This window comes from Heterodontus francisci, chromosome 43 (genome assembly GCF_036365525.1).
Source record: "Heterodontus francisci isolate sHetFra1 chromosome 43, sHetFra1.hap1, whole genome shotgun sequence".
Lineage (NCBI taxonomy): Eukaryota > Metazoa > Chordata > Chondrichthyes > Heterodontiformes > Heterodontidae > Heterodontus > Heterodontus francisci.
In genome coordinates this window covers 13,950,899-13,963,504 of record NC_090413.1, presented here as the reverse complement: position 1 = coordinate 13,963,504, position 12,606 = coordinate 13,950,899, and the positions used below count along the sequence as shown (strand labels likewise).

The following is a 12,606-nucleotide window of genomic DNA, read 5'->3' as shown; positions in this document are numbered from 1 at the left end:
AAGGTTAAAAAAATGAAATTAAAGTTCTTTATCTGAATGCATCTTATTAGGAAGCATCTGTAATCAGATAGATGCACTCGTGGCACGAGTAGAGGTAAATGATCCAGATCTAATTGCCATTACCGAGATATGGTTACAAGGAGATCAAAGTTGGGGAATGAATATTCCAGGGTACACAATATTTCAGAGAGACAGACAGACAGAATGGTAAAGGAGGAGGGTTAGCCGTAATAGTAAAGGAGGCATACGGACATTAATAAGAAGAGATCTAGCCTCAGAAGATCATAAAGTGGAATCATTTTGGTGGAAATTACGAATAGCAGGAGTCAGAAAACACTGGTGGGACTAGTTTACAGGCCCCCTAAAAGTAGTTATATTATTGGACGGAACATTAAATGGGAAATTATTGGAGCATGTAAAAAAGGTAATGTATTAATTGTGGGGACTTTAATCTGCATATAGACTGGGACAATTAAATTGGCAACAGTGGACGAGAAGATGAATTTGTAGAATGTTTTCGTGACAGTTTCTTGGAGCAATACGTTTTAGAACCAACTCAGGATAAAGCTATCTTAGATCTCGTATTGTGTAATGAAACAGGGTTAATTAGCAGTGTCGTAGAAAAAGATCCACTCGGAAATAGTGATCATAATACCATTGAGTTTCATGTTAAGTTTGAAAGTGACACATTTCAATCACAAACAAGAATCTTAAACTTAAACAAAGCCAATTATGAAGGTATGAGGGGAGAACTGGCTAAAGTTAATTGGGTAAATAGACTGGCAGGTATAGCGGTAAATGAACAGTGGGAAATATTTAAAGAAACAATTCAAAGGGTTCAACAAAAGTACATTCCATTCAAAAACTAAAACTCGTCAAGAAAGACCCATCCGTGGCTCATTCAGGAAGTTAAGGAGAGTATTAGACTAAAAGAAGAGGCTTACAATGTTGCAAAATTTGTTGCAAGTCTGAGGATTGGGAGCATTTTAGAAACCAGCAAAGGCCACCAAAAAGTTGATAAGGGAAAAAATAGAATGACAGTAAACTAGCCAGCAATATAAAAACAGATTGTGAGAGCTTTTATAAGTACATAAAAGGAAGAGAGTAGCTAAAGTAGACGTTGATCCCTGAGAGGCAGAGACAGGAGAAATCATCATGGGGAATGAGGAAATGGCAGAGGCATTGAACAAAGAGTTTGTGTCTGTCTTCACAGTAGAAGACACAAGTTCCATACAAGAAACAGGCAGTAACCTCGGGGCTAAAAAGTGAAGAAATTAAAGATATTGATATCAGTCGGGAAAAAATATTGGAGAAACTTGAGTGTCTAAAATCTGACAAGTCTCCAAGACCAGATGGCCTACACTCTGGGGTTCTAAAAGAGATAGCTACTGAGATAGCGGATGCGCTGGCTATGATTTTCCAGAATTCCTAAGATTCAGGAATGGTCCCATCAGATTGGAAGTTGGCAAATGTTACACCGCTTTTCAAGAAAGGAGGTAGAGAGAAAACAGGGAACTACGGGCCAGTTAGCCTAACATCAGTCATTGGGAAGGTGCTGAAAACGATTATTAAAGAAGTCTTAACAATGCACTTGGAAAAGCATAGTATGATTGGAACAAGTCAGCATGGTTTTACTAAAGGGAAATCCAGTTTGACAAATTTATTAGAGTTTTTTTGAGACTGTAACTAGGAGGGTAGATAAAGGGGAACCAGTAGATGTAGTATACCTGGATTTCCAAAAGACGTTCGATAAGGTGCCACATAAAAGATTAATAGGCAAAATAAGAGCTCCTGGTGTTGGGTTAATATGTTAGTGTGGATAGAGGATTGGTTAACAGGCAAGAAGCAGAAAATGGGCATAAATGGGGCATTTTCAAGTTGGCAGGCTCTGAATAGTGGGGTGCCGAAAGGATGAGTGCTGGGGCCTCAGCTATTTACCCTCTATATTAATGACTTGGATGAAGTGACAGAGAGTAATGTATCTAAGTTTGCTGATAATGCAAAGCTCGGTGGAAAGGTAAGCTGTGCAAGGATGTAGAGAGGCTGCAAAGAGATATAGACCAGTTAGGTGAGTGGGAAACAAAATGGCAAATGGAGTATAATGTAGGGAAGTGTGAAGTTATTCACTTTGGTCGTAAAAATAGAAAAGCAGAATTTTTTTAAAAGGTGTGAAACTGGTAAGTGTTGATGTTCAGAGAGACTTGGGGGTACTTGTACAGGAATGCATAAAGTTACCATGCAGATGCAGCAGGCTATTAGGAAGGCAAATGGCATGTTGGCCTTTATTGCAAGGGGATTGGAGTACAGGAATAAAGAAGTCGTACTAAAATTGAAAGGGCTTTGGTGAGACTGCACCTGGAATATTGTGGACAGTTTTGGTCTCCACATTTAAGAAAGGATATACTTGCACTGGAGGCGGTGCAGCGAAGATTTACTAAATTGGTCCCTGGAATGAGGGGGTTGTCCTACGATGAGAGACTGAGTAAATTGCGCCTATATTCTCTGGAATTTAGAAGAATGAGAGGTGATCCAATTGAGACATACAAGATTTTGAAAGGGCTTGATAGGATAGAACCTTAGAAAAATTATGGCACAGAAGGAGGCCATTCTGCCCATCGTGTCCATGCTGGCTGAAAAAACTAGCCGCCCAATCATTCCACTTTCCAGCACTTGGTCCATATCCTTGCAGATTACAGCACTTTAGGTGCAGGTCCAGGTACCTTTTAATAGAATTGAGGGTTTCTGCCTCCACCTCCATTCCTGGCAGTGAATTCTAGGCACCCACCACCCTCTGAGTGAAAAAGTTTTTCCTCATGTTCCTTCTAATCCTTCTACCAATCACCTTAAATGTGTGCCTCCTGGTAACTGATCTCTCTGCTAAGGGAAACAGGTCCTTCCTGTCTACTCTATCTAGGCCTCTCATAATTTTTATTTTTATTCATTCATGGGATGTGGGCGTCACTGGCTATGCCAGCATTTATTGCCCATCCCTAATTGCCCTTGAGAAGGTGGTGGTGAGCTGCCTTCTTGAACCGCTGCAGTCCATTTGGGGTAGGTAGACCCACAGTGCTGTTGGGAACGGAGTTCCAGGATTTTGACCCAGCGACAGTGAAGGAACAGCGATATAGTTCCAAGTCAGGATGGTGTGTGACTTGGAGGGGAACTTGCAGGTGGTGGTGTTCCCATGTATTTGCTGCCCTTGTCCTGCTAGTTGGTAGAGGTCGCGGGTTTGGAAGGTGCTGTCTAAGGAGCCTTGGTGCATTGCTGCAGTGCATCTTGTAGATGGTACACACTGCTGCTACTGTGCGTCGGTGGTGGAGGAAGTGAATGTCCGTAGATGGGGTGCCATTCAAGCGGGCCGCTTTGTCCTGGATGGTGTCGAGCTTCTTGAGTGTTGTTGGAGCTGCACCCATCCAGGCAAGTGGAGAGTATTCCATCACACTCCTGACTTGTGCCTTGTAGATGGTGGACAGGCTTTGGGGAGTCAGGAGGTGAGTTACTCGTCTCAGGATTCCTAGCCTCTGACCTGCTTTGTAGCCACGCTATTTATATGGCTACTCCAGTTCAGTTTCTGGTCAATGGTAGCCCCTAGGATGCTGATAGTGGGGGATTCAGCGATGGTAATGCCGTTGAATGTCAAGAGCAGATGGTTAGATTCTCTCTTGTTGGAGATGGTCATTGCCTGGCACTTGTGTGGCGCGAATGTTACTTGCCACTTATCAGCCCAAACCTAGATATTGTCCAGGTCTTGCTGCATTTCTACACAGACTGCTTCAGTATCTGAGGAGTCACGAATGGTGCTGAACATTGTGCAATCATCAGAGAACATCCCCACTTCTGAGCTTATGATTGAAGGATGGTCATTGATGAAGCAGCTGAAGATGGTTGGGCCTAGGACACTACCCTGAGGAACTCCTGCAGTGATGTCCTGGAGCTCAGATGATTGACCCCCAACAACCACAACCATCTTCCTTTGCACCTCAATTTTGTACACCTCAATTAAGTCACCCCTCTGTCTACTCTGTTTCAAGGGAAACAACCCTAGCCTATTCAATCTTTCCTCATAGGTGCAACTTTCAAGCCCTGGCAACATTCTTGTAAATCTCCTCTGTACTCTCTCCAAAGCAACTATGTCCTTTCTGTAATGTGGTGACCTGAACTGTACACAATAGCTGTAGCCTAACCAGTATTTTATACAGTTGCAGCATTACATCCTTGCTTCTGTATTCTATACCTCGGCCAATAAATGAAAGCATTCCATATGCCTTCTTCATCACTCTATCTACCTGTTCTGCTTCAGGGCATCCACTATTTCCTCCCTGGCTTCCTTTAACCGGGTACTCCGGTTTCCTCCCACAGCCAAAAGACTTGCAGGTTGATAGGTAAATTGGCCATTATAAATTGCCCCTAGTATAGGCCTGGACAACGTATGCCAGCCAAGAGCGACGTCTCAATTCTTTCCATCTTCGCTGCCTTCGGAGAATACTTGGCATCAGGTGGCAGGACTATATCTCCAACACAGAAGTCCTTGAAGCGGCCAACATCCCCAGCTTATACACACTACTGAGTCAGGGGCGCTTGAGATGGCTTGGCCATGTGAGCCGCATGGAAGATGGCAGGATCCCCAAAGACACATTGTACAGCGAGCTCGCCACTGGTATCAGACCCACCGGCCGTCCATGTCTCCGTTATAAAGACGTCTGCAAACGCGACATGAAATCGTGTGACATTGATCACAAGTCGTGGGAGTCAGTTGCCAGCATTCGCCAGAGCTGGCGGGCAGCCATAAAGACAGGGCTAAATTGTGGCGAGTCGAAGAGACTTAGTAGTTGGCAGGAAAAAAGACAGAGGCGCAAGGGGAGAGCCAACTGTGCAACAGCCCCAACAAACAAATTTCTCTGCAGCACCTGTGGAAGAGCCTGTCACTCCAGAATTGGCCTTTATAGCCACTCCAGGCGCTGCTTCACAAACCACTGACCACCTCCAGGCGCGTATCCATTGTCTCTCGAGATAAGGAGGCCCAAAAGAATAGGTAGGTGGTAGGGGAATATAGGGACAGGTGGGGATGTGGCAGGAATATGGGATTAGTGTAGGATTAGTATAAATGGGTGGTTGATGGTTGGCACAGACTCGGTGGGCCGAAGGGCCTGTTTCAGTGCTGTATCTCTAAATACATAAATAAGGTCACCTGTAAGCCAATGATACTTAGGTCTGTCTCTCCATCGTATACAATCCTGTGCTACCAGACCACCTATCTGACATTGAGTTGTGAATGAGCCAGAATTTCCTACAACTGAACATCTAGAGGACTGAGCCGATTGTTGTCGGCCAGCTCTAACCCTCCACACCCATTATCTGTCTACCCCTCTCCCTGGCTGCTGGCTCAGACTGGACCAGGCTCTTTGCAACCCTTCCATTCTGCTTGACTCAGGGCCGAGCATCAAAGCCCAATACCCTTCCGGGTGGCCTCCTGATCGACAACCTCTATAAAAGACCCAATTCCACACTCAACCTGCTCACCCTTCACTCTATCCTTGCGGATCTACCTTGTCTCACTGTTCACCCCAAAGAAATAAACTTAATATCTACAAATCCCTTCACATCCTCACCCAGTCCTAACTCTGTGATGTCCTCCAATCCTCTGTCGCCATCTGTGTCCTCCTGTCCTCTGACGCTGGCTTCTGTACATCCCTTTTTCCCACCACTCCTTCAATAGCAGAGCCTTCATCCATTTTGATCATACTCTCTGGATCTCCCTCTTCAAACCCCTCTACATCGTCACCATCCCTCCCACCTTTAAAAGCCTCCACAAAGCCCACTTCCTTGGCTTAACTTGTAGCCACATCTCCTCACAGAGGTTCAACACCTGTGCCCTTTCTCCTCCATGAAACACTTTGGTAGGGTTTTCTTTGTTACGGTTGCTTCTTAGCACTCTGGGTCTGCCGTAGATACATTCTGGGGTGCAGTGGGATGGGTGACAGATCCAGCGTCTCTTTATATGACACGAGTTGTCTCACACTCAGGGCAGAAATTGTTTGGGCCCCGGTTTTGGTTGCCTGGACAATGATGTGGCCACAACATTTGCTCAAACCAGAGGTCCTGTAATTGGGCCTTAATATAAGTGAGCTGTGAAGCCTCTACAGTCAGCTCATCCATTTGGAGAGACGGATGTCCCCTGGGGGAGGGGTGTGGTTGGGGGGGGAAGTTTGGAGCAGGGTAGGGAAGGGGCAATGGTGACACTGTGGAGTCAGGGAAGCCCTCCTGCTCCACCTAGCTTTACGGTAATGTTTTTTAAAAAAAGCTTATATTTTTCTAATAAATGCACTGGGACCATTAGGCCCCTCATTTACATATGTAAAAGGCTTAATTCCAGATTTAGGTGGCTGCCAGGGATGCCTGAAAAAATAACCTGACAATATTGGGTTGGTCATCTTTAAAGCATCTTTTGGGTTAGTTCTCGAAATTGACCCTTGTTGCACCAGTTTATATGGTCGTAAAATGTCCAATTTCTACCCTAATATCTACTTGTATAGGTCTCTGCCGCATCTCAATGGGTAGCACTCTTGCCTCTGCGTCAGAAGGTTGTGGGTTCATGTCCAACTCTAGAGACTTGAGTACATAATCAAGGCCGAAACTCCCAATGCCAGTACTGAGGGAGGGCTGCACTGTCGGAGGTGCCATCTTTTGGATGAAGTGTCAAACCGAGGGCCTGCCTGCCCTCACGTGGACATAAAAGATCCCCTGGAACAATTCAAGGAAGAGTAGGGGGTCCAATCCCTGGCCAATATTTACTGGTCATTTATCTCATTGTTGTTTGTGGGAGCTTGCTGTGCACAAATTGGTTGCCACATTTCCTACATTACAACAGTGACTACACTTCAGAAGTACTTCACTGACTGAAACGTTTTGGGGTGTCCTGAGATCAGGAAAAGGTGCTATATAAATTCAGCTTCTTACCTATCCGCAGGACTCTGCAAGGTTACACAGTGAGTAACCCTTACCCTGCTGAATAAATAGTGACTCTGTACAAATAAACATCTTTACAGGGTAAATAAGCCTTTGGATTACCACATCAGAAGGCTATATTCTGAATAATGAATCCTGTCAGGAATGCTCTTGCTCGAAGTAAATGAGGTTTATTGTTAATCTCCTCTAATGAGCTGCTATATTTTATGTCTCTGTTCCATCCACCACAGGCTATAAAGACGTAAAATGTCTGTGTCTCTCTCAGCAGTGAGTGAGTTTAATCTGAATTCTATTACACGCACACCAGAGGCTGAGAGCTTCCACTTTCCAGACACTGTAATTAAAATGTTGAATGGATTTGATTCTGAAATTTGATCATGTAGTAAAAACCGCACAAAGCCTCTGCTTAATGAGGAAGAATGACCTGAATCATTCAGTCCAATACACTGTCCGTTTATATGAAACTCTTCCCTTCTGTCTGATTTTCTCTCCAATTATCTGTCCCTCTCCCCAATTCTCTTCTCTCTTCCAAATTCTCGCCGGTCCCCACCACAAACTCTGTCCCCTAACCACCGACTTCATCCCTCTCCCTGGCAACTGTCTGAGGCTGAACCAGACTGTTGTCAACCTTGGTGTTATATCTGACACCAAGATAAGCTTCCGACCTCATATCCACGGTGTCACTAAGACCGCCTAGTTCCTTCTCTGTAACATCAACAACAACTTATATTTATATAGCACCTTTAACGTAATAAAACGTCCCAAGGTGCTTCACAGGAGCACTATAAAACAAAATATGACCGAGCCACATAAGGAGACATTAGGACAGGTGAACAGGTTTTAAGGAGTGTCTTAAGGGAGGAAAGCGAGGGGGGAGAGGTGTAGGGAGGGTATTCCAGAACTTGGGGCCCAGGTAACTGAAGGCGGAGCCACCAATAGTGAACCATTTAAAATTGCACAAGAGGACATAATTAGAGAAGCGCTGATATATCGGAGGTTTGTGGGGCTGCAGGAAATTACAGAGAGAGGGAGGGGTGAGTCCATGGAGGGATTTGAACACAAGGATGAGAATTTTAAAATCAAGACGTTGCTTGACCGGGAGCCAATGTGGGATCAGCGAGCACAGGGGTGACAGGGAAATGGGACTTGGTGTGAGTTAAGACACAGCAGCAGAGTTTTGGATGACCTCAGGTTTATGGAGGGTAAAATGTGGGAGACCAGCCAGGTGTGCATTGGAATAGTCTAGAGGTAATGAAGGCTTGAATAAGGGTTACAGCAACGGATGAGTTGAAACAGGGGCAAAGTCGGGCTGATGTTACAGAGGTGGATATAGGTGGTCTTAGTGATGGTGCGAATATGAAGACAGAAGCTCATCTCAGAGTCAAATGTGACACCAACGTTGCGAACAGACTGGCTTAATCTCAGACTGTTGCTATGGAGAGGAATGGAGTCAGTAGCTAGGGAATGGAATTTGAAGTGGGGACTGAAAACAATGGCTTCAGTCTTCCCCAATATTTAATTGGAGGAAATTTCTGCTCATCCAGTACTGGATGTTGGAGAAGCAGTCTGATAAGTTGGCAACAGCGGAGGAGTCAAGAGAGCTGGAGGTGAGGTAGCGGTGAGTGTCGTCAGCTTACAAGTGAAAATTAATACTGTGCTTTTGGACGATGTCACTGAGGAGCAGCATGCAGATGCAAAATAGGTGGGGGGGACAGGCCATGGACAGACCCTTGGGGGACACCAGCGGTGTGAGAGCAGAAAGAGAAGCCATTGCAGGTGATTCTCTGGCTCCGATTAGATAGATTAGACCAGGTGAGAGCAGTCCCACTCAGCTGGATGATAGTGGAGAGGTGCTGGAGGAGGATGGTGTGGTCAACCTTGTCAAAGGCTGCAGACTGGCCGAGAAGGCTGAGGAGGGAAAGTTTACCTTTGTCACAGTCACATAAGATGTCATTTGTGACGTCAATAAGAGCTGTTTCGGTCCAGTGGCAGGGGTAGAAACCTGATTGGAGGGATTCAAACATGCCAGGAAAGATGGGAATGGATTTGGGAAGCAACAACATGTTCAAGGACTTTGGAGAGGAAAGGGAGGATGGAGATGGGATGGTAGTTTGCAAGGGTGATGGGGTCAAGGGTTGTTCTTTTTTGAAGAGGAGGTGACGATGGCAGATTTAAAGGAGAGAGGGACAACACCTGAAGAGAGAGAACAATATCGGCTAACATGAGGACCAGGAGGGGAAGTTGGGTGATCAGCAGTTTATTGGGAATAGGATCGCAGGAGCAGGAGTTGGGTCCCATGGACAAGATGAGCTCGGAGAGGGCGTGAGGGGAGATGGGAGAGAAACTAGAGAAAAACGTGAGTTCAGGGCTAATGCGGGGGTGCGGGGACATCAGAGCAAGTTTGACCCAGTGGGCTAGTGGAAGGGAGGGATGCGACAGAGACAGCTGATTGGATGGTCTCAATCTTAGTGACAAAGAAGTCCATGAGCTTTTCACACATTGCCCGACTAGGCCTCTGCCTCACCTCATCTGCTGCTGAAACTCTCTTCCATGCCTTTGCTACCTCCAGACTTGACTATTCCGACGCACTCCTGGCTGGTCTCCCATCTTCCACTCTCCGTAAAATTGAGGTAATTCAAAACTGCCCGTGTCCTAACCTGCAGCAAATGCTGATCACCCATCACCCCTGTGCTCGCTGACCTACATTGGCTCCCGGTTAAGCAACGCCTTGGGCTGGATTTTACAGCGCCCCCCCCCCCCCATGTTGGGGATTGTGGCGGGGGGAGTGTGGACGGTGGTGCGGAAAATGTCTCCGGGAGAGGCCCGGCACGATATTGCCTGCGAGGCCTTATGGGGGCGTTCCCACCGCTTGAGATCTCCATTCAGAGATCCGATGCGGGACACTGGTGGAGAGGTAAGTATTTCAGTGTGGGGGCGGATGGGGGGATCAAACTAATCTGATTGGTGGGAAGGGTTAAAGTTAAAAGTTTGTGAACTTGGGGCGGGGAAGGTCAGGTACACAATAAGTATTTTGTGGAGGGAGAGGGCATGGAATGAAGTGTATGTTTATTGGGGGGTATGGTGGGAGAGGGGCTAGAAACATTCATTTAACTTTTTTCAATAAAGTTTAATCCAATTTTTCTTTAAATATTTAAATTGTCATGTCGGGCTCGAAGCCTGATGCCGTTGCCGAGGCCGACGCCATCGGGTGCGGGGTACGATCCGCCCCGGCCATTTAAATGAGCCGCTGGGTTTAATATCGCGCCAGTACACGATGAGCGGTCCGCACATGCAAACTGCCATACTTCACAGCTGCCGCGATGTCTCTGCCTTTCTCCAATTCTGGCCTCTTCAGAATCCCTGATTTGGGAAACGCTCCACCATTGGTGGCCGTGCCTTCAGCAGACTGGGCCCTAAGCTTTGGAATTCCCTCCCGAAATGTCTCCACTGCTTTTCCTCTAATACAAGCTGTTATTGTTTCTCATTCCAATACTTATCCTTCTATACAAGCCAATATCTCTTGTTTAATATTATGTCCACGATAAGGAAAACGAAAAAAGAACTTGTATTTATACAGCATCTTTGATTACTTTAGGACATTCCAAAGTATTTGACAGTCAATGAAGTATTTTTGAAGTGTAGTCACTTTTGTAATATAGGAATTGCAGCGGCTCATTTATGCACAGCAAGCTCCCACAATGTGATAATGGCTAGTGAGTACCAAGGGTGAGGAAATTCTTTGATGTATCACCACCTGACTTTGCCCCGTCACAGCCCATCTGTTGCTGAAACCCTCTCGACTTGACTATTCCAATGCACTCCTGGCTGGTCTCCCACGTTCTGCTGTCTATAAACTTGAGGTCATCCAAAACTCAGCTGCCCATGACTTAATGTGCACCAAGTCTTCTCATTCTCCTCTCATTCTGGCCTGTTATGCATCCCTGATTTTAATCGCTGCACCATTTTTGACGTTCAGTTACCTCGGCCCCCAAGCTTTGGTTTACCTTTCCTGCATATCTCCACCTTGCTTTCCTCCTTACCTGTTTGACCAAGCTGTTGGTCATCTAAGCTAATACTTCCTTGGGTGTCGTACTTTGTTTGATAATGCTCCTGTGAAGCAATTAAAGGCGCATCGAGTTGTTATAACTGTACAAAAGGCTGGTGGAAGCACGAGTAGCTTTCAAAAGGAAATTGGATATATAATTGAAAAGAGAATAAACTCCGGGGCTCTGGGGAAAGAGTGGAACTAATCGGATACTCTTTCAACGAGCACTGATATAATGGGCCAAATGGTCTCCTTCTGTGGTATATGATTATGTGACTCATGCAGTGACCACCAAGAGCAAAGATGGGCTTTGCCCTTCCCAGAAACAACTGTGTAGAGTGAGAGTCACTGAGCTGAAGTTGGAGCAGGATGTAGAGTGAGCAGTGACGGATGTGAATGAGTGTGTTACATGGCACCAACTCGAGGCGTGTGCCTCAGATGTCAGTGTTTTTTTTTTATAGAGATACAGCACTGAAACAGGCCCTTCGGCCCACCGAGTCTGTGCCGACCAACAACCACCCATTTATACTAACCCTACAGTAATCCCATATTCCCTATCACCTCCCTACACTAGGGGCAATTTATAATGGCCAATTTACCTATGACCTGCAAGTCTTTAGGCTGTGGGAGGAAACCGGAGCACCCGGAGGAAACCCACGCAGACACAGGGAGAGCTTGCAAACTCCACACAGGCAGTACCCAGAATTGAACCCGGGTCCCTGGAGCTGTGAGGCTGCGGTGCTAACCACTGCGCCACTGTGCCGCCCACAAGAGAGGTGACCTGCAGCATTTTGCTATATCCTGGGAAGGCTGAGAGATGCTCAGTTGTTTGTCATTCATCGCTATGGGTGTTTCTATCTGTGGGGGGAGAAACACCATACTTTTCCTGCTTGGTGAGCAGATAAAGCCATTCCTTTTCAAACCAGTTTCGATTCGGACAGCCGATAATTTTGATAAATGAAAACCAGATGAGAAAAGGATCCTTTTAAGGAATTGTGAAACATTTGTGCAAACTGCAATGATGGGATACTTGTGGCTGGAGTGTGGGAAGTCGAGTAGAGATCTAGAAAATGATAAAAGGAGTCAAAAGAGCGGCTCCAGGTAGTGGGGATCACAGAACAAGAGGGAGTAATCTTAAATTGAGTGCTTTATCCCAATATGCCAGACACAATGGCCGAAATTCTACACCCCCTCCCCCAAAGAACGGAAAGGTGGCAGAGCGGGGTATGGGGCCAAAGGCTCGGGGGGGGGCCCTTCCCGACCTGCTTCCGCCTCTGAAGCCACTTGACATTGGGCGGCGGCGGCGACGAAAAACGGCTCACCTGCCCTAGGCCAATCAAGGCCCTTAAGTGGCCACTTAACGCCCAACGGCATGGGGATTTTACCCTTGGTAAGCGGGCAGCCCAGGCCCAAGAAAAGCTGCCTGACAGAAGCAGGCGGCTCTTTGACGGCCTGGGAGGGAGGGGGGCCCTCATGATCGGGCACCCTGTGCCCAACGGAGGGCTGCCCTTCTGCCCCAACCACCCCCAACACACAACATGCCCCGCCCCCCCCAGTCCCCCACAATCAACCAGCCTTGCCTCACCGGGGCCCGA

At 46.6% G+C, this 12,606-nt stretch overlaps 1 protein-coding gene across 1 annotated transcript in view; it reads left to right on the top strand.

The window, feature by feature from the left end:
• Window positions 1-12,606, top strand: part of LOC137355542 (adhesion G protein-coupled receptor L1-like) — a 392,986-nt gene that overhangs the window by 168,118 nt on the left and 212,262 nt on the right. The gene's annotated exons all lie outside the window — the stretch shown is intronic.